Below are 26,688 nucleotides of genomic sequence, written 5' to 3' on the forward strand. Positions count from 1 at the left end.
GGTGGGCAGAACTGAGAAGGTTCCTTCATCTTGGAAATTCTTATGTCACTGTCGACCAGAAAACATCCCCCTACTTTGCAGATGCCTGCCAGCAGCAGGGTTTGGGTTTTTTTCCAGAACAGCTTTCTCCAGGAAAGCTGCATAATTAGACTTGCCAGATGTCACCCCACTGAACTGAGGACACTTTTGTGCTTGTCCTATAAATCATCTATCCCAGAGAAATGCAAAAAAAAAAAAAAAAAAAAAAAAAAGAGAGGGCTCTAGATCCATGTTAATGCAACACAGTTAAAATCACAAAAAGCCAGGAATGAAAAAGTTGATATTAACATCCAACAACAACATTTAATTCAGCCAGCTCCTTTATATTTTATAGGGTGCATTGTCGCCTGGAGGAATGTGCGCATGCTTGGGAATCAGCAGATCCTGAGTACTAATATTGGCCCTGCCACTTATTTCATGAGTGATCATCAGGAATTTGTTCCACCTTCCCATCAGCAAACTGAGGATAACAATACATTCCCGCTTACCTGCAAGGGGTGTTGTGAGGATTGGTTAAGGAGTGTCGGTGCAGGGCTTTGAATCACAAAGTGCTGCTACAGAATTATCCAGAAGAACAGGAGTTGGCAAGCGTTGTGTCCTTGCAACAATGGTGCCTTTACTGTGCTGTTGGACCATCAGCTTTTACATTTCTTGACTTTTCTGTGATTTAAACTCTGTCATTATATGTTGCATTGAGGCATTTCCTAGGTTTTTTAAAAAAGAAAAAAAAAGGAGAAATTGCCTGTGTTTAATGCAATTTAAATTAACACTTGGACACAGAGCACTCTAAAAATACCCACCTTGCTCAATGTAAGTGGTCACAATTTACCCACTGCTGAAGGGAATGGGGTGAGGGAAGGGGAGAGTTCTCAAATTTGCAGTTGCTATTTTTGTTTTGGCTAGAGACAATTTTCTGTAAGTGAGGGTTGAAAGATGTGTTGATACTCTGTTTACAAGGTGATGGCTTTATCATCACAATAAATAAGGGAGATAGAAATCTTAGAATGTGCACATTTTTGCAGAATGAAGCTGAAATTGGTGAGATCTCTGTAGCAGAACTTTCCCTAAACCTACCAGAGTAAAGAACCAGAGTCTCCATGAAATTTACCAGGGGCCTTGCTATTGTCAATCTAGTTTGCATAGAAGGAGCTAAGATTCCACTGTGGTGGGTGGCAGTACAAAATCTGAAATATTTCAATTTGGAAATGCTGTTGTGTGCTTCATGGGAGTTGTAGTTTAGGTGCCCCATACTTCCATTCTTCTAGATAGGCTGGGATCCCTGGTCACACTACATCTTCCATGATGCACCCCAGTCTTCCCTCTTGCTGAGAAGAGGCAATGCATCATGGGAGTCCCTTGGCCATGATGCTTTGTGGGAGATTAAGTCCAACCCATAGAGGAGAATGGGGACATGAAGTAACCAAACCACAACTCTGAGGCACTGAAGCAACATAGTCAAACCAAAATATTTCATTGTGCAGACAAAGTATTTTGATTTTCAGAGGTTCCGTTTTCTGATGAAAAATCAAAATGTTCTGTGGCAAAGCCTTCTTTTCATGAAGAATTAAGATAAGTCAAAACCCCAATTTTCTATCATAAAACAGTTTTGATGGTAATTTCCGAGCAGCGCCGTATAATACGTTTCACCTGAAGATCTGAGAGTGATTTTATAACATTAAGTAAGCCTGAGAGTTTGTCTAGCTTAGGAAAAGAGGTCAAGGTTAGCTCAGGTTTCACTACCACAGATTAGCAAACACTCACCAAACCATGACCTTTTCCCTCATGTAGATACAGGATTAGCACCTTTTACTTGGATTTAACTGCGAGAAGGATGATTCCAGGAAAGTCTAGGTTACAACATGACCATGACCATGACCATGATTTTAAAGGTGTGAAATTGTGTCTATGCTCAGTGCTACATGGAGTTTCAAAACTCGTTAGTTAACTCAGTTTTAAATTGCACCTTTTTCCCTAGGCTAGACAAACCTCAACTAACAGATGGATAACCTGTTCCAATGACTCAGGCTTTGTCTACATTTGCACTTTTGTCGGTAAAACTTTTGTCAGTCAGGGGTGTGAAAAAAACACCGCCCCTCATTGGGAGTGCCTTAATTACGCCGGCCGGAGAGCTCTCTCCCTCTGGCATAGAGCAGCTTTACAGGAGACGTTATAGCAGCTGCAGCGATTCAGTTGTCCCTCGATACGGTCTGTAGTGTAGACATAGCCTCACTGGGCTGATGTCTCTCTTGGGGTAAATGAGTGCTGCTCCATTGACTTCAATACAGCTGGTAGATTTTTTAAAAATAGATTCTTCAAGAAAGATTGCAAATTTATTAATTAAATTGTGCACAAACACACTCATTGAATTATCAGCCTGGTTCCATAGTTGGAACAAAATCATATTTAAAAATAATTTAAACAATCACAAAATTCAAATTTATATGAACAATGCTATCCACACAGCTCTAGTCAGCAGTAATAAAGCTGGGTGATTAGCCAGGCAATGATCTTCTCTCTTAGAGCTTTGATAGCAAGCTAGCTGCTGTGCAATGGTTGCGAGAGTCAGAGATGCAGCACGCTACTTGTTTTCAGAAGTCACTGCCAAATAGATGACACAGCTGCTTTTTGGCATGGTACCCATTAAACTCACACACACACGTATACAGTCAAGCGTTTATCCACAGATCTGTTATTAAGTGGCTATGTTGACACTGTCTCCGCTGGTTTTATTAAGGCTGATGTATTATGCAGATGCTGCATTATGTAGGCTGCTAAAGAGCTTTGAGATAGAGAGTTTTGGGTAAATCTCCCATTCACTGGACAATGAGGTAGTAATAACAGTGGCTAGTGACAGACATAGTGAAGGAAGGCTATTCAGGCTTCCCTTTCTTCTTTTCCCAGACATTGCTCTGCCAATGCACCCTTTATCTTATGCTGACAAAAGTCTTTTCTCCTCTTTGATGGAGATCAGATATCACAAACAAATACATCTTTTAATGGAAAATCATCTTCACCGAGAGAGAGAAAGGATAATCTTGTTAAGGCACCATACTAGGATGCAGGAGATCTGGGTTCAGATCCTGGGTCTACTTCAAATTTTCTCTGTGATCTTGAGCAAGTTGCCTGTGTGGTGTACTGAAAACAGTGTGAAAGTTACAAGCTACCACTTTAAGTGGAAGGGGTTTTCTGGCCTTGCTTGAAGACTAATAAGCACTGTAGGGAAGTGTGTGATTAGACAGAGCCAGTCTGCAAAGAGCTATCCTAGAGCAAGGTGTGGTGAGCCATGCCTCCCTGCCAAAGAGAGCAGCCTGCTTTCTTTCTCTCTGTGTTTGGTGCTTGTGTGTTAGAATTCTGGATTTTAAGAAAAAAAGCTAACATTGCATCCTTTCAGCAAGAGTATTTTATGCTTTTATCTAACTTCTCTGTGCCTCAGTTCTTTATCTGTGTAATCCTTCTGCCAGGTGGAGCCAGCAGCAACCAGGCCGGGTTCAATATCTAGGGGTTTCTTTCCATTGACAGAACACAGAACCAGCTCGAGCCCCCACCCAGTAACCTGGGAAAATTACACACCACCCCGGGCGCCTCTGAGAGGTAATACTTCCCCACTCGCAAGCACAGAGTCTGAGTGTAGAAAAGAAACTTTTAATAAAGGGAGGGAAGTAGCTGGGTGTTAATTTGGGAAAACACTGCAAACAGCATTCATAAACATAAACCAAAAGTAAAAGACCCACCCCCAAGTAGGTTGGGCAGTGCCCTTTTCCCCTCAGGCTCTTAAGTCCAGCAACCCAAAAGTCCTTTTCACATGCCCGACCCTTTTCTGCACCCCACCCACAGTTGCTGTCCTTGGTCAGTGCAGACCCAAAGTTCAGAGGTGCATCTGCAGAGTTCACCTCCCCACCCGGGGTGGGGAGACAAAGAGGCATCTTACTCACTCCGCTGGCTGCTCACCGGCCACCCGCTCACCGCTCTTGTTGCACTCCTCCACCAGCCACCCAGCTGGCTGCTCATTGCTCCTCTCCACTGCTGCTGCCCTGCTGGCTGCACGTCACGCCTCTCTGTCGCCACCCTACTGGCTGCACATCACGCCTCTCTGCTGCCACCCTGCTGGCCATGCATCGTGCCTCTTCACTGCTGCCCTACTGGTCACACATTCGCCAGCTGACTGCCAATCACCTTCTGCCTCTCTGCTGTGACCTCTCCCCATCAGTCTCTCCGTGATTTTCAGCTCTTTTGCAAGCTGAGCAGAAACACTTCCCCATCTCAAGTGATTTCAGCTCTCAGTGATTTTAGCTCTTAGCAGGCAGGGCAGAAACACAGTCCTACCACAACTGGTTTCAGCTCTGATTGAGCAATGAAAATACCAAAGAGGCTCCTAATGAAGCCTATTTAGCGCTATTCTTTGAACAGTGGGGAAGAACAGGTTAAGCCCATCTACAGAGGACCCCTGTGGGAAACAAAGAGTTGTGCAGTCTCCTGACCAGGATTCCCATCCCTCTTACTTTCACAGGACTTTGGCAGTCAAGCCCCTGGCTCAATGAGGTCCTCTCTGCTAAGGGTGACCCACCCCCTCCCCATATGGAACTGGTTAAGCACAGTCCTGCTTTCCTGCATTCCCACAATAATCACAACATTGACAACAGCATTTCACTACCCCTGCATTCAGTACTAACGTGATTTGTGACCCAACACCAGCCAAGTTGATTACAATGTGCAAAACACCGCTCCAGCTGCTGAATATCTAAGTAAATCTAAGCAAAGCAGGAGAAAACTGTATTTACATAACCACACCCAGAGTCTCTTCCCCTCCCAGCTAGCTGTCAGGGAAGCATTCATTCAGACCCTGCTTACATCTCTAAAATAACAATAATAATAATAATAATATTTCCTTTTTCTGTATGGTCTATTTGGATAATAAGCTTTTTGGATCAGGGACTGTCTTTTTGTACTGTGTTTTTACAGCGCTTAGCACAATCGGGCTGGGTCCATCATTAGGCCCCCTAGGTGTTATGATAATAATAATAAATCTTATTATATGTATGTACGGTGCCTAGCATAGCAGGTCCCAATCTCAGTAAGGGTTCCTAGGTGTTACTGTAATATAAGCAATAATATTCATAATCATTAGTTGTCTCTACTTGCATGTCCATTCCACTTAAGCATCAGGCATTTACTCCCAAATTGTCTCAAAACGCTATTGTATTGTAATAATTAAGAGGCAGGAGTGACTGACCTCCAGGGAAAGTTTAAAAGAAGTAAGGGCCTGATCCTGAGAGGACTGTGAGCATTCCCATCACCTTCAGTATAGAAAGGAAGTGTTACTCCATCCTACAAATGGGCAACTGAGGCACAGGGAGGTTAAGTGACTTACCCAGAGTCAGACAGCAAGTCCGTGGCTGAGCTAGGAAGTGAATCCCAATCTTCCGAGTCCACTGCCTTAACCACAAGACCAGTCTTCTTCAGTTGCTAACTGTAATTTCTATTAAGAGATTGGAATAGTGTAAGTATATATAAACATGCACTATCTATGAACCGCAAATGTTTATCAAGCATGCTAAATATTTTAAAGGAGTAGAGCTGTAGCACACTTTCCAAAGATGTGAAACACCCGTAACAAAAGCCCACCTGAATCTTGTCTAGACCTATTCTGTATACTAATTTCCCGAATGGGGTATCATCTCTGTCAGGGTCACTGAAAGCACCTTTTTGATTCCTGGGTTTTACTGTGCTCATTACTATAATATGGTCAGGCACCACACATTTTGGGGGGCATATTTATATGCATATTTCATTGGGGAGATCGGGGTTAATTTATTTTTTGGCAGACACATGCAAGGAGAGGAATGAGGTTCAGTGGAGGAGGGATTTTCATATCAGACGTCAATCCCACTCCAACTCCACTTCAGTAGTGGCTCTTGGGAGGTATTTAAGAAGCACAGCTTAAATGGAGCTGCAAGTTAAATAGTACAGAGCAAGCTGTCCAGAATACCCAGAGGCAGATGCTCAAAGTCAAATGCACAGAGCTGGTCATTTGGGAGCTGAAAGTATAAAGCCAGCTGCTGGAGAGAGCCAACTGTTCTGAGCTGTTCACTCGGGGATAGGCTGGTTGGTGCTTAAAGCTGGCTGCTTAGGGTGAACATTGGAGTTCATGGAGCAGAGTCAACTATTGTGGGCCTACTGAGGTTCGAGAAGCTCAGGGAGCAGAGGCAGAGAGCAAACGTATGAAGCTGGCTGTTCTGGCCATAAGGCCAGCTACCCTGAGCTAAGCACTTGGAACCAGCTGCTCAGCAGTCATGGAATAGTGCCACCTTTCCAGCGCTGGCTATAAAGACCTAGCTCTCATAAATGGAGAACATAGCGCTAGCTACCTGCTCCAGCACAAATGTAGTAATCCACCGATGTCTGCTGCCATCGTCTCAATATCAAAGTTGTGGAGAGAGTTTCAAGAAATAGGCCCAGTGCAGAGACCTAGCGGTTCAGAGTGGAGTATTCAAAGCCAATTACTTGGCACCAAATACTTACTACTAGCTGATGAAACTGAACGCACAGAGCCATAAAGCAAAGCCAGCTTTTTAGACCAAATGATAGAAGCCAAATGGAGGTGATGTCCAAAATGTTCAGAGCCAGAGGCTAAACAGAGAAAGAACTACGCATCAGACCATGAGTCTACAGGTATTCTCATGTTCAACTCCATCTGAACCTCTATGATGGGCCCTGTCCACTTCTCCTGAAAAATGCCCACTGTATCAGTAAAAGCAGATGAGTAAGTGCCTCACCTCTTCACCTCACCTACACTCCTCAGGTATCAGAGTGGTAGCTGTGTTAGTCTATATCAGCACAAAAAAACCCCAAGGAGTACTTGTGGCACCATAGAGATTGACAAATTTATTTAAGCATAAACTTTCGTGGGCTAAAACCCACTTCATCAGATGCATGCAGTGGAAAATACAGTAGGAGGAGATATATATATATATATACACACACAGAGAACATGAAAAAATAGGTGTTGCCATACCCACTATAACGAGAGTGATCAGTTAAGGTGGGCTATTATCAGCAAGAGAAAAAAACACTTTTGTAGTGATAATCAGGATGGCCCATTTCCAGCAGGTAGTTGGACATTCCTAAACTCTTTGATCACAGCTTGTTTCAGGTCTCTGATCTTCTCCAGATCTGTCAGAGCTCTACCTTGGCTACTCCAGGCCTATACCTATTACATCACCTCTGCTGACCTTCAGCTACGACGGTTTATTCTGATCTCTTCCCCAGCACTCACATTCATTAAATCAAAAGGAATCCAGGTAAGCTGTACCTCTCGGTCTCTGGCCCCAACCAAACCATTTTATAACTTGGTTTGACTAAAAGCAAGATTAAAAAAAAAACTGTTATTAAACTCAGCTGTGTGGGTGGGCAACAGTCTTGTCAATTTTTATTTTAAAGGGGAAAGAAACTGGAATTTATGACTCACAATTACCACAAGGCCACGCCAGGGGCAGATCAGCAACACATTCTGCCTTTCTAAAGTTGTTTTTCCACAAAGGCACATCCTGAAGATGGCTGAAGCCGCCCTGCAATGTCTGAGGTGTAAAACTGTTAAAACTCGTCTAATCCTCCACTAATGCTGCCTGCTGTTGCTGCTGAGTGCTCCTTGTGACTACATAACTCATCTGAGTAGAAAATAGCCAGCTGGAGCTAGAAAGTGCCTACACTTGGACCGTTCGCTCATAGCTTTGTCAAGTCTTGGAGTGCATATGTAAGTAGGCTTGCTGGGATAGATCCACAAAAGGATTTAAGCACCTGCCATTTTAGGTGCCTAAATCTAACATTTAGGTACCATTGAGACCCTCAAAACCCCCAATTAGCTGCTGCTGCTCAGTAGGGCCCTAAATCCTTTTGTGGATGTAGTCCAAGACATTTAAAAACTAGGGGCTGCAACGCTGAGCACTGCAATATCGAAGTCCCTTTGTGGATCTAGCTTATTGTGATTAAGTTCATTATGGAAAAATCATGTTATTTCACTGCAGCGACCAAGGATGATGGTATTTCTACCAATAGATCTTGAAATGCAGACAGCCCCATGCTCAAAAACCATCTTTGCAGATGAAGCAACTAACATAGGGCACTCTCCTTTTCCTCCTCACTCAGTACTGAGGCAAAGTAGTTAATTATCAATTTGGACTCTGTTGTAATGGGCCAATTCTTATTCATCATCAAACCACTGTACAGAGTCAAAGCATTCGAACCACACAAATGGTGACTGCCGTTGCAATCTGGTATCCACATGTTCCAGGGCAGCCTCAGGCATATTGATCTAATTTTTCAGAAGTTTACCCCTTCGTGTTTGCCATCCCTGCATTTTTGAACATACAGGCCACAGGATGAAGTTCCAGCATAGCACTTCCTAGTATTTGGAAAAGCTCAAACAACAAGAGACACTGTCTTTGAAAGGTAAGTCACAATGATCGAGTTCATCATGAAATAGGCCCACAAATGTTTATAACTCTTGAAAAAGACCTTAACTTGCTTTAAACCAGCACCTGACTCAGTTTCTGCAATATGTTTCAAATAACGAACAGCAGCTAAATAATAACATTAGCTTATCCCCTTCGATAATCTGGCCTGACTAGCAATACACACAGGGCAGCTGAAGCATCACTGAAATGTTCAGTTCCCGGAGAGATACCAACAAGAGGTTGAAGAGAGATTTTTTCATCAAGATCCAGAACAGGAAGCATAAGTTTGTGGATAACACACGACATTACAATAAGAAGTCTGTGGAGAACACATAACAATACATTAGCTAATCTTGTCCTGCACACCTTTTGAACAGACCATATTCTCTGCTGCACCATCAAAACTCAGGCCAACCAGTTTTGCTTTGCGCTCTTCTCCCTTCATCCCCACAATTCCTGAAGTTGCCTCCACTGTGGTACGATACAGGCTGTGTTAGCAAAGAAAGTTTCTCATCCGGCATAAATCTAAACCACATACCAACTCTTTCTCGGCTACACACCCATTAGTGTCGATCTATCAGCAACCTAGATTTTTTGCAGGCATTTTTGAGCCACTTTCCAAAGAGACTGTACTATTCTCTTCACAAATCTTTCACTCTGTGGGTGTTAATATAGCCTGATCCAAGATTAAACTATTTTTGGTTTGCACAGTGCAAAATATTCCAAAATCTCTGACACTGGTGTCACATTTAGTGATTGTGAAACTGATGTTAATCAAGGCAGCAAACTTTTGGGCCAAGTTTATTGGTTTGCTCTGGCTGTTTGGAGCAGCACCATGCAAAGCCTCTGTAAAGTCAATCTACCAGCTGTTTCAACCAGGTGTATGGCTGGCTTTGCATCACTGGGGGGTGTGTGTGTGTGTTCTGTAAAGGGCCCAACACGCTTTTGGATGCTGTAAAATAAAGAATAGCCAAAACACGGTGTGCAGATTCATAGGAGTTGGAATGAACAGGGGTATGGTCCAGCAATTAAGGGAAAAAAAAGAAAGGGGGGTGGCAAGAGCTGGATGAAACTGGGAATTTCTGGCTTATAGGACATTTTTTCATTTCAGAATTTGGTTTGGTTCCAATTCAAACCAAACCTCCCTCCCCCCTCACTGACTTTTTTTTTGTTTAATTTCCAGCAAATCATTTCTGAAGCCAGGACTGCTGCTGATAGAAATGGACATGTTTCTGGTCAGTTTTGCGACAGCTACTCAGACACACTGCCCTGGAGTGGCAGACGGTGAAAGCCTGAGGTCTCCAGCACTGGGGCCGTCCTCCTGGCAGGGTTGTCCCAGGGCCATAGATCTCAGAAGCCTGGGCTCCCCAGCAGCCTATCAGGGAAACTGCCAGGTAATCTGGCTGTGATTTGGCTGTTGACAAATTGAAAAGGGTGCAGAGAAGAGACCTGGGAATGATTAAACGATTAGAAAACATGCCTTATAGTAACCGATTCCAAGAGCTCAGTCTGTTTAGCTTCACAAAGAGAAGGCCAGGAAGTGATTTGATTACAATCTGTAAGTACCTACATGGTGAACAAATATTTAATGATGGGCTCTGCAGCCTAGCTGAGTCAAGGTATAACGCCATCCAATGGCTGTAAGTTGAAGCTAAACAAATTCAGACTGGAAATGAGGCGTATATTTTTACAGGGATGGTAATTAACCACTGGAACAACTTACCGAGGGTCATGGTGGATTCTCCATCACTGACAATTTTTCAATCAAGATTGGATGTTTTTCTGAAAGATCTGCTCGAGAAATTATTTTGAGGGCAGTTCTCTGGCCTGTGCTATGCAGGAGGCCAGACTTGATGATCACAATGATCCCGTCTGGCCTTAGAATCTATGAATCTATGATTTCATGAAAGCTTGTCAAACCAGAAACATTTCTGCAATACATTTCATGTTTGACAAATCAGCATTTTCTGTCAGAAAATCCCTGACCAGCTCTAGTGGTAGTGGAGAAGCCGGGGTTGCTCAACAGGGACACTGTCCTACAGCCACTGCACACACCAGGCACCCAGTGACTTCAATGAAAATAAGGTGAGTATAAAACTTGCAAGCCTGGCCTGACATGGGTTTCAAGCCTAACTCCTACTTTCTCCTAGTAAAATTCAATCAAGCTGTTGAAACTGAAAAGACTGTCTTCTCCAATTATATTTGTTTAGAACTGTTTAACTCATTATTAATTGACTGGATATAATTTAGAATGAGAAACTTCTTCGTTTTCTTTTGGCATTTCATGTAGGGGCTGTGACTTGGAAGAGAGCCGCAGGATATAAAGGGTTAAAGCGAAGAAAAGCAGCACTGGCCATTCCTCATGCTTGGTACTGCTCTCGCAACACCAAGATCCATTCTGCATGGCAGTGTCCCCTCTCCCATCCCCACCCCCCAATATTAGTAATGAGCACTGAGGTTCTCCGTTCAATCAGGAATGCCAAATACGACAATCAAGCTTCAATCTTTTTAGTACAACATGCTCCGCATGCCAGGCCATGTGTTTGTTGAAAAACTGACTCTGGTGGAATGAGTTTCTGTTATAAGACCTCATTCTCTCTGTGTGTGTGTGAGTGTATGTGTGTATATATTAGCAGTTAGTATATAATTCATATGCCGGAATCCAATATCTCTTTTTTTTTTTTACAACTGCACGTAAATACAAACATCTAAATATAGAGATATGCACGGTGTCTGCTCAGTTTGCCCTTTAGCAGCATCTCACTCTCTGCCCAAATATCATTTCACTTTCTAACCTAGATCACCCCCTGAAGAAAAAAAAATAAGCCAAACAAATCTCACATTCATGAACCCACAGGACCAAGCCACCTCGAGCCATATGAGTAGGGAGCTAATTTATTAGAGCAGTTAGCACAAGTACAAAGCAATGGGAGTAAACTACTACTTCCAAAAAAATGAGAGATTCTTTGGAGTGCTCCAGCATACAAACCTGGTGGGGCACTCTTGGATGTATAGCAATTACTTCCACCCCGCCCCTTTGCTTTTTGTGATTTAGCCAAATCAGTTTCTCTGCAGAGGCTGGAGACAAGGAAGCATGTGGATAATTATGGTGATTCCTATGGGGCAAGGTCAAGCACTGGGGGGGTTTTGGGGGGGGAAGGGTGCAGAAATCAGCATCAGAGAAAATCTTCTCTATTGCCTTTTGACGGCTCTCCAACCCATATGAATATGTGGTGAAAGTGTTATTTAGACTGATAATTTGGTGGATATGTCTCAGTGCTTCCTAGAAGTAATCCAGCAGGTTGTTTGGCCAAGTGATTTGTAGAATAGCTACAGTCTACAAAGAGCAAAGAGGAGAAAAGGTTAGGAGTGAATCAGTTTTTCTTGGTATAAGCAGGACCCATATATGTTATGGCAAGCTGAATCTGAGTTCAAACACGAGATCATGAAGGTATGGGAGACCTGAGTTCTATTCCTCGTTCTTCCAGAGCCTTCCTGCATAACCTTGGGCAAATTGCTTAATTTCTCTGTTCTTCATCTGTAAAATAGGACTAAAATACTTCCTTTTTTCCATCCAATGTTTGTCTTGTTCCTTTAGACCGTTACCTCTTTAAAGCAAGGATTCTCTCTTCCTATGTGTTTGTATAGTGCCTAGAACAATGGGGCTCCAAACTCACAAGGGCCTCTCTAGGCCCTACTTTAGTACAAATAATTAATTAAAGCCTTCTGGTGTCTGCAACAGATTGGAAATTTGGGGCAGCCTCCAATAAATTAAAATTGGAAGTTTTTTTTTTAAATTAAATACAAAAATAAATGATGCTATCAGCACAGTACCCCTTGTGTTCTTAATTTTGATGTGAAGGCAATTATATGTTGTCCCCACATGTTCAGTTTGCAGCGTGCCACAGATTTCTGTATTGACAAAAATGGACAAGTTATCATGAGAGAAACTGGAGATTTTGGCAGATGGAGAGAGGACAACGGGGCCTTTCAGTAAAGGGAAAGGTATGGAAAATAGCTTTGTATTGGGGGTCAAGCACATTGGTTTGATGTCTTGCACAAAATGATCTACGTTGAAATAGTTAACGGTGCATTTAAATTTCCATCATTTGGTTTCAGAGTTAAGATCACTGAGGTCAACAGTGGAATTTACACCTCCCAGAGCTATTATTTCATGTTAACAGCACTGCTGCACTTGACATTCTGCCCAGGTTTGAAAGGTGTTCTTCGCAGCCCTTAGGGCTAAAATTGTACATTTTCAAAAAAGGCCCTTGGTAAGGGGTGGAGCCTGTTCTAAATTCCACAGAATATCCAGGCCCTGGGTATAAGTGGCCTCAGATGTGTACTCTGAGATTTTCCAGCCTTTAATTGAAGGGAAAGAGCTTTTCTATGCATCCCATGCAGCTAAGCTTAGCAAAAACAGCTTGCAGGATGGGGGCCATTTTACTACACACCTTCCAGCAGCAGCAACACATAAAACAGGCAGGGATCATACCCAACCCAGATTCATCCCCAAAGCACCATCCTGTGCATGTAAGGACCAGGGTGTCGGCGGTCAGGCCGAACGGCTAGAGTCAAGAGCCTGGAACTGGAGCCAGGGCCAGAGTCAGGTGCCAAGCCGAAGTTCAGCGCTGGAGACCGTCAGGGGTAGAGCACAGGAGCAGGGACCTGGAGTGAGGCATGAAAGCTGGAGCCAGGAACAGACAGAGGGCTGGGGTAAGGAGGAGAGGAACAGGCTAGGAGGCAGCGCGTGGGCGGCAGGCACGTAGACAGAGACCATAGTAACACCCAGCCACGGATTCAGCTAGTTGCTCACAGAACTTCTTGTGCCTCCTTCTGGGTTAAGTAGTACGTCCAGCCAATCAGTGGGAGTGGATGTCTACCCCAACCAGGAGCTTTGTGGGAGGGGCCCTTTGCAAGCTAGAGTTTCACTGGTCCTCTTCTCCAGTGGTTCAGATGCACTGCTGGGTGGTGTCCCTGGTCTGCGTACTAATTTGGGACCTTTAAGCCTGGCTCTGAGGCCTGCACTCCCTCATGGTGTACTGGATTACAATACGTGGTAGGGCACCTACAGTTAGATGTTGCAATGGTGAGTTTAAGTCCCATTTATGGATCTAGCCCACAGCAGCTTTGCATGCCAGACTTATAAAAGAAAGATGAAAACAACAATGTAACTGGATCTAAAACTCCTAATGTCGGGTCACCATTTAAAAAATACCTTTCAAACACTGCAAGAGGAACTGCTTTCGTCAAAAAAAGTAGTTCAGGAAATAAACACATCTTTAAACCACCAAGAGGTGTCTGGACGGTTTGTAAAAGTCACAAGTACCTTGAAAGCATTGAAATTCTGCCCATGTCATGTTTTCCCTTTGACCAAGTTGTCACTGAATTAATGGACAAGTTTACAGCCAGTCTGAATAGCACCACAGGATATATGAGAAACTACCTAAACATCAAAATAGGCAGGTTTCAGAATTATATTAAGTAAGATTTCCACTGAAAATTCCAGGTTCCTTACTCCTAAGTCTTCTGTGCTGTCACTCCATTCACAAGTATTAAATGTTTCACTTAAATAAAAAAATGATTAACATTACAAACAGCCAAGTTTTTACTATAACCTTACACTGGAGACCTTCAGTGCTCAGAGCCTACTTGCTGTTACTAATGTTCATATACCTTGGAAGCCATTAAAATCTGCAAAACATAACAAGTCATCTCAGCTTCAGGGAAGCAGTACTGCAAGCAGGAGCCGACAGAAAGAGCCCTGGTTGTTTCTTGGTTGGTATTTATATTAAACCGTGGTTGATAAAAGTCTGTTCTGATGTAAATTGCTGTAAATTCCTCCTGCCCCGCCCCCCAAAGAAAAAGGGAATCTTCCAGAGAAGCAGGTGAAATTGAACCTAAGAAATTGGCATCAGTTCAAGAATCACTGGCCAAGTTCTGGGTCTTATGCAGGGAGTCAGACTAGAAGGTCATAACGGTCTCTTCTGACCTTAAAATTACATTTATGTTGTGTTATTCTCCAGGCTTGCAAAAAAAGAAGCCCCAACCCCCCAAAAGGAAACAACAAACAATGTATTTTTAGAACCAGATTCCCATCCTATATGTTGGGTTTTATGGGCAAGAAAATGGGGCATGGGTCTGAGAAGATATAGGCCAAAGCTACAAGTCCAGAACTGGATTCTGATTCCTATCCAAACTTTCGCCAACTGTGGGGGCTATTCAGATGCGAGTTTGATTTGGCTTGTTTACGGAGATAAGTTCAGTATCTCCTGAAGTTGGGATGTGGATCAGGATCTGAACTCTCTCAAAGGTCTTTGGACCAGAATTTTGGTTTGCTTCCATCTCATGCTCTGGTGTGTGCCAATAATTCCCCCCTCTCCCACCCCCTCAGACTCTGAAACTGGAAATACCAGAAGAAAAGTATTTCCAGGCAGGGGTCCAATTCACCCTCTGCAGTATCTGAGTGGTCTCTCTGCAGTTAATAATATACCACAGAGGGCACATGAGGGCCTTGGATGGGGTAAGAAGCAGAACTGACAGGTGTCCTGTAGGAAAGCTCATTATCACATAATTTTCTTCCCACTGTTGCAGGGCCCACATGTTCTGAAAGTTCAGGGTAGCATCCTCAGTTAATCCAAACCTCAACTTTAGACTTTTTGAAAAATACTCCTACTACTCTGTTATGGAGGGATCCGCAATTATCACTATTTAGAGATGGACTAGAAACAGCATAATTCACTCTACAGCAGCGGTCCCCAAACTTTTGAGAGTCGCACCCCCCCCTTACCCCTGTCCGCGCCTCCCCCACACCCCGGGACTGGGAACAGGGCCATGGCTTGGGGGGAGGACATGGACAGGAGTAAGGGGGCTGAGGCTGGGGCCGCAGCTCGGGGAGGGGGGATGTGGGAGCAGAGCTGCAACCGGGCTGCGGTGAGGACCAGTAACCGGGCCCATGGCCAGGTGTGGCTCTGCTCCCAGCCTTACCCCCAGCCTTGGCCCTGGCCCTCCCTCCCCACCCCCATGAGGACAGGCCCAGGCCCTGCTGCACTCCCCAGATGTTCCTCCATGCCCCCCTAAAGGGTGTGCCCCACACTTTGGGGACCTCTGCTCTATTGTAATAAGGTGTATGGGAGGGATTCATTGCTGGAAAATGTTGGGATTCACGATGAAAAGAATCTCTTATATACTCATAGCTGTCCACACAGATACCAGACACTCAGACTCCATAGCGATGAATATGTGGTAAATGTACTGGTCCTATCCGGCTGCCACTGCACACACAAACACACCCATTACAAGCAAGAGTGGAATCTTCCACAGCACTCAGTAATGTCAGTGCTAAAACCCATATTTGCCTTCCGTGGGAGTACAGTTAGGCCAGTGCTGGGCACTTCTGAAAATCCCAACCCAAAGGAATATGATGCAATACAAGCATTTTTGGTCTGAGTACAAGAGTAGGAACCAGGAACTTCTGAAATCTAGTTGCAGATCTGTTGTCTCATTCTGTGAGCATGGGCAGGTCACTTCACTGCTCTGTGCCTTAGTTTTCCCATCTGTAAAATGGAGCTAATGCTACTTAGCTACCTGGCAAGTGTTATGATTAATTAATTCACTAATGTGTATTAAGAGCATTGAAGACAGAAAGCACTAGGTGAATGCTACCAATTATTATTTATGTATGGAGTTTAGTTTCAGCTAAATATAATTAGGAAATAGAGAAATATAATTAGAAAAATATAGTTAGAAACGTAATTCTCAGAAAAAGGGCAACTTGTCCAAATACATTCAAGAACAGCAGAACATTAAAGGGCCTTGCAGTGGTATAACTATGGAATAACTATGATCTGATCTTCTTAAGTGTCATGCACCCTTAGCAGCCACTGAACTCAAAGGGAGTTAGGAGTACTCAAGACCTCTGAAAAGCCAGGTCACTAGAAGCTTTAGTATGCAGAGATTATTCTAGCTTGGTGGTATGAAAGTGAGATTTTCATTTGTGGTTTCTCCTCCTCACCCATGTTCCCCCCATTTTTAAATATCTTTTTTATTATTGCCTTCACTCATATCATATTTATGAGTAGGTTTGGAAGGATTAGAATTTGGAAGGATTAGATTTTTAATTGGTACATACTCAAGGCAATGAAAAAATATTTCCATTGATAATAATGCAAATTACAGATAGACAAAGTAAGAACAATGTTACCTGAGAATTTAAGAAAGCTTGATTTAAGGCTATTTACTTTGACATGTTTCAGAGTGAGCTGTAGCTCATGAAAGCTCATGCTCAAATAAATTGGTTAGTCTCCTTTTCTTTTTACTTTGACATGTGATGTTGACAATTTGTACTTTAACAGTTCTAAAGCTTTAACTTTTTCAATGTCAGCATCTACTGTCATTAAATAATTATTGTCTGACACTCCCTGCATGACTTCCCACAACTGGGAAAATTAAACTAGATTAAAATTGAAAAAAATTATTAAAACCCATAATTATGCACAACTATGAACATTTACATCAATACAAATTTAAAAATGCTGAAAAATCAACATTTTTTAACATAATTTTGATGGATAATATCAAAAATTGAGTTCTGCCAGGCCTATATATGAGTTGTAAATTAAGCTTATATATTGTAAATAGAACTATTAACCCCTTTTCCTGTTGATATGTGAGTTCAATTTTCTGGGTTTCTCCCACCACAGTTAGACGACAATCAGTAATACTATTCCTTAATAAAATAATGAATAAAGAATAGCATAAGGATGTTCTGCATTTCTATAGCATCTTTCTTTCTGAAGGATCCCAAAGAAACATTACTTTACAAACATAACTAATTTTGCATACCCTTCATAGATTTTTTTTCAGGCCTGAAGAGACCACTGTGATCATCAAGTCTGATCTCCTATATAACAATGGCATAGAACCGGACCTCAAACTCTCTTCAGACAGGCCATTGAGCAGAAAAAAGCAGGGAATTATGTATCCACAGCAGTCCTAGGAGAGGACACTACCCTAGAAGTTAAAATGCCTGTGACACATTTCCAGTTCCCTGAGCCAGGCAGTCCCCCAGATGTCAGCCACCACTGACAGGCAGCCACCTCTGGGGAAAAACATAGCAGCAGTTTGAAGGTGCACAGAGACACTACACAATGGTTTAGGACAAAAAGTACTCTCTCCGGCTCAAAATGCAGAGGGGACATTTTAGTAAGCAGGAAGTAATCACTAGAGATTGTGACAAAGTTCCTGCTCTACTTTGGTGGGTCTTGCGCTTATTGGCGCATTTGCTCGGCTTGGAGCTTCACGGCAGCCCTCAGGTTGGCCGTTTTTCTGAACCCACAGTCCAGGTCGACTCCTCCTGTGTCTGACCAGGAGTTGGGAGGATTTGGGGGGAACCCGGGCCCGCCCTGTACTCCGGGTTCCAGCCCAGGGCCCTGTGGAATGCAGCTGTCTAGAGTGCCTCCTGGAACAGCTGTGTGACAGCTACAACTCCCTGGGCTACTTCCCCATGGCCTCCTCCCAACACCTTCTTTACCCTCACCATAGGACCTTCCTCCTGGTGTCTGAGAATGCTTGTACTCCTCAGTCCTCCAACAGTCTGCGTTCTCACTCTCAGCTCCTAGCGCCTCTTGCTCCCAGCTCCTCACACGCACACCACAAACTGAAGTGAGCTCCTTTTTAAAACCCAGGTGCCCTGATTAGCTTGCCTTAATTGATTTGAGCAGCTTCTTGATTGGCAGCAGGTGTTCTAATCAGCCTGTCTTAATTGTCTCCAGAAGGATCCTGATTGTTCTGGAACCTTCCCTGTTACCTTACCCAGGGAAAAGGGACCTACTTAGCCTGGGGCTAATATATCTGCCTTCTATTACTCTCCTATAGCCATCTGACCCGACACTGTCACAAGATGTAATATGGTCATAATCCAGATGAAGATCCAACTGTCTTCCAGGTTTGGAGATTGTTGCCCAATATTGGGGTAAATCCTGCCCTTTCAGTGCTTGAGGGCACTGCACAGGTCTGGAAGTTGAGTTGCCATTGGGAAAAAAGAGCCCTGGCCCACTACTGGGAGCTGAGGTGCTGGCTCAGAGCCCCTTTGGAGCCTCACAGGAGGGAGCTGATGTGTCAAACTGGGCTTTGAAGCGCCACCTTCAGGAAACACTGCAGCTTGTGCAGAAGAGAGAAAAGTGAGGAAGAATTGTGAGGGGGACAGAAAGGGAGACAGAAGCCAAGGTGGTCTGGTGGGAGGGAGAGAAAGGTTGTGTAGCTGGGCTGACTTCCAAGTTTTTTTTGCAGAGGACCACGCAAAAAAGAGTCATGTTCCTTGAGCTTGACAAGCCTCCCATGCTGGCTCCAATGGACTAACTGCTTAAGGACACCCAGAGGTGAAAGTAAGCCAGTACGCCCCAGTACGACGTACCGTTAAGAGCCGGTGCACCATACTAGGACGGGCTTTCCGAAAGGGCAATTTAAAGCCCTGGGGTAGCGGCGGCAGGGCTGCGGTGGGGATTTAAAGGGCCCTAGAGCTCCAGCCGCCGCTACTGCCCCGGGGCCCTTTAAATCCCCACCAGAGCCCCGCTGCCGCTACCCCGGGGCTCAGGCAGAAGGGCTCAGGCCGGGATTTAAAGGACCCAGAGGGGGTAGCGGTGGCTGGAGCTCCGGGGCCCTTTAAATCCCCGCCAGAGCCCCGTTGCCACTACCCCAGGGCTTGGGCAGCGGGGCTCAGGCCAGGATTTAAAGGGCCCCGGAGCTCCAGCCGCCACTACTGTAAATCTCCCCACTGTATTTTCCACTGAATACATCCGATGAAGTGAGCTGTAGCTCACGAAAGCTTATGCTCAAATACATTTGTTAGTCTCTAAGGTGCCACAAGTACTCCTGTTCTTTTTATAGGAACTTGAGTATTTCCTGACAGAACTGGGGGACGCTTAACAGACACAACGAGACCACTTTAAGTACAGGGCAGGATTTGAACAAAAAGGTGTAAAAAGGAATGAAATAGAAGTTGTGGGTCAATTGTAGCCCAAGTTGGGGGCAGCATACAGTAAGAGAACTACATGTTCCTCACCATACCTCCCATATTCCCTCACTCCCACCACCACATTGAATTCAAGCACTGACTCCAAATAGGCAGGATGTCAGACTTCAGTCTTCTCTGAACGATGGTTCCTCCAGCAGCACCATGCTCACCTAACTCCAGGCTGCAGCACTACTGAGTATTGATTCTATGGGGGAAAAGCCACCTACTGAGACCCCAACACCATCTTCTCAGCATCTGGGTGTTTCTTGAAGATCTCCAATCCAAGTACTTACTAATTCGCCTTTAATATTTACAGCTGTTGTGTTCTACAAGGGTGGAAAAAGACCACTAGCTGGCAGAAGTGGGAAAGAAGCCCTGGCTAAATGGAGACTTGCATTCAGTATGAAGGGCCACCGGGTGGAGGCTGGAAAGAAGGGTGTGAGCATTTGAAGTTACAAGGGGGCTCTTCTCCACCCACCTTCAAGACCTGGAAAGGGGAAACTATGTGCTTTTTTTTCACTGAGGAGATGCTGAGATGCAGTACCCTTGTTAGACAGTAAAAGTCCCCTTTGAAACCTAAAATAGAGACTTTAATTCCAATAAAGGTTTTAATTCTGGTACAGTGCAGAAAATCAAAACACCTGTGAAAAGGAGCAGAGTGACAAGACTCCTTTGCTTGACATTTGTTGTTGTTTTCCAGGACTGGTGGGTTTGTTTTTCTTGTTTCCTGTAGAACTTGATACATGAAAGCCTATTTCAATGACAATACCCTTCCCCCACACTGGGAACATACAGTATCCATTCCATAGACTGATTGCTGCCACACTCACGTACCCACACTATCTGGCTGTGTTTGTCACAACAAACGTGAATCTATTGTACAACCAAAGCACCTTCTATGGAGCCTTTGTTTTTTAATCATATACTTGCCCTCTAGACTAAAACTAGGAAGTGCAGACACAAGAAAATAATTCCAGACCCATAATTTTGCTTTGGATACACATACATGGCTCCCATTGGCTTGAGTTGGATTTCTGCCTGTGTATATCTGAAGTCATAATAAGCTCCTTTAATTATTGTAAGTGATGGGCTTGAATTGCAGGACTCGGATGCAGAGCCAAATTCGGATCCAAACTGCTGGGGCATTTGGATCCATGGTTTTGTTTTGGCCCATTACAGAAACAGGAAGTTCCTGTAAAGTTCCCAAAGTTTGGGGGGGTTCAGATTTAGGGGTTGCTTGATTCAGCTCCATGGAGAACACCATTTTTTGCACGCCTCTGCACTTCCTGTTTTCAGCTGGGACTGGAAGCAGAAACACCATACCACAAAAAAGCTTTCCAAGTTCAATGGGACCCGTGTGCCTGGGACTATGGCCCAAAGCAAATAAAGACAAAAGGTAACCAAACATTTTCAAATTCCCCCCCCCAGAGAGTTTCAGGTTCTGTTCAAGGTTTGGAAGAAGAGTTTGGGTCACTACTTCTTTTATCCAAACCGATTTGCCCATCCCTAATTGCAACAGCACATCTGGAAATGCTACAGCTAAGGCCCTGCCAGCACTTTCATTATAAACCCTCCTGTTTTCAGAGTTTTGTAACTTTTGCTGAAAAAATCCAATAGCACAAAGGCTGAAACTTGATATCAAGGTTCTCAGCTGGGGAGCAATTTTTTTTCCTTCTGTGTTGCAATATTTGAAGGAAATCAAATCAAACCATTTTTAAAGACAAGAATAAAAACAGGGGATGGGGGGAAGATTCAGGTTTAGGAAGGTGGGGGGGTGGACATTTGGTTTCTGATCCTTTTTTATTTACAGCCCTTGGGGGAAAATATTACAGATACTAACAATCTCCAACTCTGGCAAATGCTCAGATCTAAACTTTGATTGTTGCCTTGGCAGAGCCGATCGAAGGAATGCAAGGACTCAGGTTGCAGGAGGTGCTCCCTTAGGGTGACCAGATGTCCTGATTTTATAGGGACAGTCCCAATATTTGGGGCTTTGTCTTATATAGGCACCTATTACCCACCACTTCCTGTCCCAATTTTGTACACTTGCTATCTGGTCACCCTATTCTCCCTTGGCCATGGCACCTGCTCTGAGGCTGAAGCATGGGGCTAGGAGGGGTAGCAAGCATCAGGACACTTCTCTTTTTTAATGTCAAAAAGAAACAGAAGGGTTGAGAATGGCTGGTGACTCTGGGACAGAGAGCAAACATTAGGAACCTCAAGTGGGAGGAAGAGGCATTTGGGAGATGATTCCTAGCAGGATGTTCAGACAAAGATGAGGCTACCTCCCTCCCCAAAAATACCCTTCCCAGGTTTTACACTAAAGCCAGTGCACGGGAGGTGGGTTCTCCCCCTCACTCCCTTTACAGCAGTAGCTAGAGGCCCCAACTAAGTTAAGGACCCTGTTGTGCAAGGCAGTGTACACACACATAGTGAGAGAGAGTCCCTGCCCCAGAAAGCTTACAATTTAAATAGACGAGACAGACAAAGGGTGGGAGGGGAAGCACAAGAGTGGAAGCCATTTGCCCAAAGTCACAGTTATTCAGAGTCAGAGATAGAACCCAACTCTCCTGAGCCCCAGTCCAGTGCTGCATCCACTAGAACATGGGGGTCATCTAAATACTCACAGAGGGTGAAAATTACCCTTGTGCAGAGGGCCAGTGTAAGGCCTGAGTACCACTGAAGTGCCACTTACACCCTAAAATTAATTTCACCCACTGTACAGCCAAGATCAATAAAGTTCTGCATTTATCCAGCACTTGGCTGATTCTCCGCTTTGATTTAAGGAGTATGCCGATGAGCTGGGGCAAAGTGCAAGAGATACTGGGGGACAGTGGGAGAATTAATGAAAATAATGTCTCCTACATTCCTCCCACATCTTCTAAAAATATGTTGGAAGACCTTTATCTATCTAAAAAAAATCTTTCAAATCCAACCAATATTAATTTATTTTATATATGACCCTTAACAAACACTCCAGATCCAACTCAACCCCAACTCTTAGAAAAAATTCAGATCCGGATCTGCATTTTGCCACTTGGGCCCATCTCTAGTACCTCAGCCAAAGATCATTTACACCACAGCGAGATCAAACTCAAAGAGCCTTAAACAGAACTTAATGCAGCTTGATGGGGGTGAGAGAGAAGAAAATCCTGGCAACAATTCACTTCCATTAGGTTTAAAAACCTATATCTGTTCTACATGGAACTGAATAGTCAGTTGAGGAGGGTAGGGTGGCAACAAATCAGGAGTTAATTTCATAAGAGATAGACAAACCAGTTTGGAAAAATAAGAACACTCTTGAATCTTCCCCATTCAACTCTCAGATTGAACCAAACTAGAATCTCTCTAAGGACAGAGAAAGTTTAGAATATAATTTTCAAATGCCCCTTGCACTTCCTGCTTTTACACAATCCTGGAAATTGAAATGTTGTAATACTGCAACAAAGGCTGCTCTTGTGTTATTTCCAGCACGACCAAATGTAGGCAGTGGTGGGAAATGTGTGAGAAAAGACTGGTCCTGGGCCATTACCAACCTTTAAGGGATGCCGATAAGTTAGGAAAAACATTATAAACTACTTGGATGCCGTGGATTGAATGAAACTCGGCCCCTAGGCAATAAGAATGTTCTCAAGATTCTATGGTTAACAACTCAAATATCTAGGTTTTGCTGTTCATTCAGTCCTCCTGATTATCTTCTTTAGTCTGTGAGTGCATAATTTATTTCCACATACTGAATGTAGGGAACTGGTACAGCAAATAATAAACTGCTCAGAGTCTAGCAGTCATTGTACTCCAAAATACAAAACTACATTTATACCTTAGTTTGATGAAGTGGTTATCCCAGGACAGAGTTACAAGGAAATCACGATTACATCTGTTAGAAATTTTAAAGAAGTGGACTGGATACTCGAAGGATTAATAATGCAAATTGCAGTATCAAAGCCTAGATAACTATCTAGTGCTCCCTAGGTTTAGTCCATTAGCCATACTACATTAATGTAAATCAAGAATATGGATAGCAGACGCAACATTGTTTAATTCACACACATGCATGATAAACAGCATTATTCCCCACAACAGTCCTGGTGGTACTTCATGCATCAACTCCCTCCCTCCACCTGTTCCCATTTTGATCTGCTAATTATCACTGAGTAAGACTCTTATTCATTCGGTGAAGGTGTCCACACTGTACAGGGTTTGCCAAACACATAAATATACATCTGCATCTACTGTCTAGTGGAGTATTAAAGGGCTTTGTGAAACCCAAGGAGATTCCACTCACCATGTCACCCTTTGTCTGCTCTTTGCTTTACATTTTCAAACAATTCCACCAGATTTGTCCTTTCCAGAAACCATGCCGGCTACTTTCTATCAGCTCATATTTTTCCAGATGTTTTGTGATCTCATCCCTTACTAATGTCTCCAAGATCTTGTCTACTGTCAAAATGAAACTTTACTGCAAATCTGTAATTCTCTGACTTCACCTTAGTCCTCTTCTTAGGGAATGGGGTTACATTTGCTTTGTTTCAGTCCCTTAGTACCTCCGCTATTTCCAAGAAGCTATTAAGACTTCTTTATTGGACCGGTATCCTTTTCCGTCATCTCTTTCGTGAGACTGGGGTGTAACCAGTCAAGTCCTAAAACTGTCTCTCTCTTCAGTGATTTTTTTGTCTGACCCCCAAATTGTTCTGGCTTTCAATGTCCTTTGTTTTAATTTCTGGCATGTACTTAAGCTTTTTCTGAGTAGTTCCATGAGACCTACTTATCATTGGTGATTGGATGAGAGTTAGACGGCTGAGACTCAGACCAGACAAGAGTGAGGTAATAGTGGTAGATTGGCAAACATGACTCCTGAACATGGTAATGATTTACAAAGCCCTTTGCTTGTAGACCAGTGGTTCACAACCAGACCAGGCTGCACTGGGGCTTCTTTGAAATGAATTGGTGATCTCGTTTCAGTGAATAGGTGTCCAAGTTATTAAAAAACCTCATCATGAAAGACAGCTTCAGTGGAACATCCGAGCGTTCAATGGTCATGTTCACTGAGAAGGCATGTGATGCTTGGAAAGAAGCTTATTCTACCCATTATGGAAATGTCTGATATATTTTAATAGTAATGAAGCTAATAGAGTTCTATATAATCACCCTAGAAACCAATAGTATTTAACAGAGAATGAGATCCATTCTATGGTGTTTGTAAACCATCCCATAGAACTCTATGGCCAGGAAACAATTCTGTATTAAGTTCTATAGGGTGGTCAATAAATATATGTGTTATCTTTTCGTATCAAATTCTTCCCTACAAGACTTTTCCTTAAGGGGTTATCCCCAGGTTTGGAGTCAAAGGCTGGACATCAATTTGCATGGTGGGCTGAGACCTTCCTTAGTGTAATTTTGACTGGACTTTCTCTGCCCTGTGCTGATTGGCTGCTTCCTCCAACCCTCCCGCTTCCTCTCCCTCAGTCTCTTCGCCTCAACCTCACTCCACACCAGCCCCTCGAAGGGCATGTCTACACTAGAGAGCGTACAGTGGCACAGCTGTACTGCTGTAAGGTCTCCCTGTTGGCATAATTAAACGTCCCCTAACGAGCAGCAGTAGCTATGTCAGCAGGATATGCTGTCCCGCCAACACAGCACTGTCCACACTGCCAATTCTGTTGGTATAACTTACGTCAGTTGGGGGATGTTTTTTCACATCCCTGAGCGACATAAGTTATATCAACAAAAGTACTAGTGTAGACATAGCCTTATTCTCTTCTCCCTGGACTTGCCCCTCTCACCACCCTTCCTTTCCCTTTTCTTTCCAATTGACTCATCCTCTCCTAAGTAAACTCACCCCCCAAAATCATGGAATTAACACTATGTTCGTGCCATCATATTGTTCACTCTGCTTGTGTGTTCAACCCCTTCCCCCACCTGTATTTGTCTTGTCTATTTAGATTGTAAGCTCCTCATGGCAGCGACCATCTACTACTATGGGTGTGTACAGTGCTTAGCACAATGGGTCCCCATTTGTGGTTGGCCCTTGGGCACTATCTTAATAAACTCAACTTTAAAAATGACAAAAGACGTGAACATGACTGAAAGGGGAAGGGTGAAACAGATTCTCCTCTCACCCCAGTGCGAGTCCAGAGAAACTCTACTGACTCCAGTGGAGTTACACCTGTGTAAAGGTGGCGTATGTGAGAAGAGATTCAGGTCCTCTATATCTTAAATGTTGGCAATGTATTTGCATTTTCTTCCTTCGTTCTTTTCAGGATACTGAGGCAGCAGCTGGATCCACAGATGATGTAGAATGAGCAAATGCTGAACACACTCAAACTATATCTGTGGTACATTTATGTCTGTTGCCGGGTTCTTTGGCAGTGATCATTGCCAAGTCTCAGGATATTGGTGCTTGTGGTTGGCAGTGCTGCAAACACCTCTGGCTGGTTTCTTTACTAGGAAAGGAAAGACGTAATCTGAGACTGTTCTTAGGTAAGGTGGATTAGTGGGCCACCTCATCTTCACAAGAGAAGGAAGGATGGTCCAGTGGTCAGGGCATTGGCCTGAGAGTTAGGAGAGCCAGAGTCAATTCTCTGCTCTGCCACTGATTTCCCATGTGACCTTGGGAAAGTCATTTAGTCTTTCTATGCTTCAGTTCCACACCTGTAAAAGGGGGATAACAGCACATCCCTATCGCTCAGGGACATTGTGAATATAAATACATTAAAGATTTTGAGGTGCTTAAATACTACAATAATGGGGCCCATATCAGTACCTTAGATGTTAATTAGTTATGATGAATTGCCAAGATCTGTGCACCCATTATTTTGTTATTTCTCTAGTTGAAGGCCTGATTCTTCTTCCACTGAAGCCAATGGCAAAACTTCCATTGATTACAATGGGAGAGGGATTGGATCATGGATTTTTGGGACAAGGTCTTCTCATGTCGGTATAGAACTATGCACTCTAGCCAATAGAAGTATATAAAGGGTTGATAACAGTGGTAACTTTGCACCCCATTCAGTTCTGTACAAATCCTTCCCGAGGATTTTTGTTCTACCACAATAGAAGCTCTTTAAAAGGTTAAATAGGGATAACTTTAATTTTTAGCATCTATCACTTCTCTAACTTGACCACAATCATATCAGCAAGAGCTGCTTCTGATAATGCTTGACTACAATGGCATTCCTGTATATG

The 26,688-nt window shown here is 43.6% G+C and overlaps 1 long non-coding RNA gene across 1 annotated transcript in view; it reads right to left on the reverse strand.

The window, feature by feature from the left end:
• Nucleotides 1-548: 548 nt before the first annotated feature.
• LOC142071380 (uncharacterized) overlaps nucleotides 549-26,688 on the reverse strand; it is a 31,359-nt gene continuing 5,219 nt past the window's right edge. The window contains exons 2-3 of the long non-coding RNA XR_012667412.1: nucleotides 5,408-5,515; nucleotides 549-743 (exon numbers count right to left, since the gene is read on the reverse strand). This is a non-coding gene — a long non-coding RNA (uncharacterized LOC142071380). The remainder of the gene's footprint in view (nucleotides 744-5,407; nucleotides 5,516-26,688) is intronic.

The sequence above is a fragment of the Caretta caretta genome, chromosome 3 (assembly GCF_965140235.1).
Source record: "Caretta caretta isolate rCarCar2 chromosome 3, rCarCar1.hap1, whole genome shotgun sequence".
Taxonomy (NCBI): domain Eukaryota; kingdom Metazoa; phylum Chordata; order Testudines; family Cheloniidae; genus Caretta; species Caretta caretta.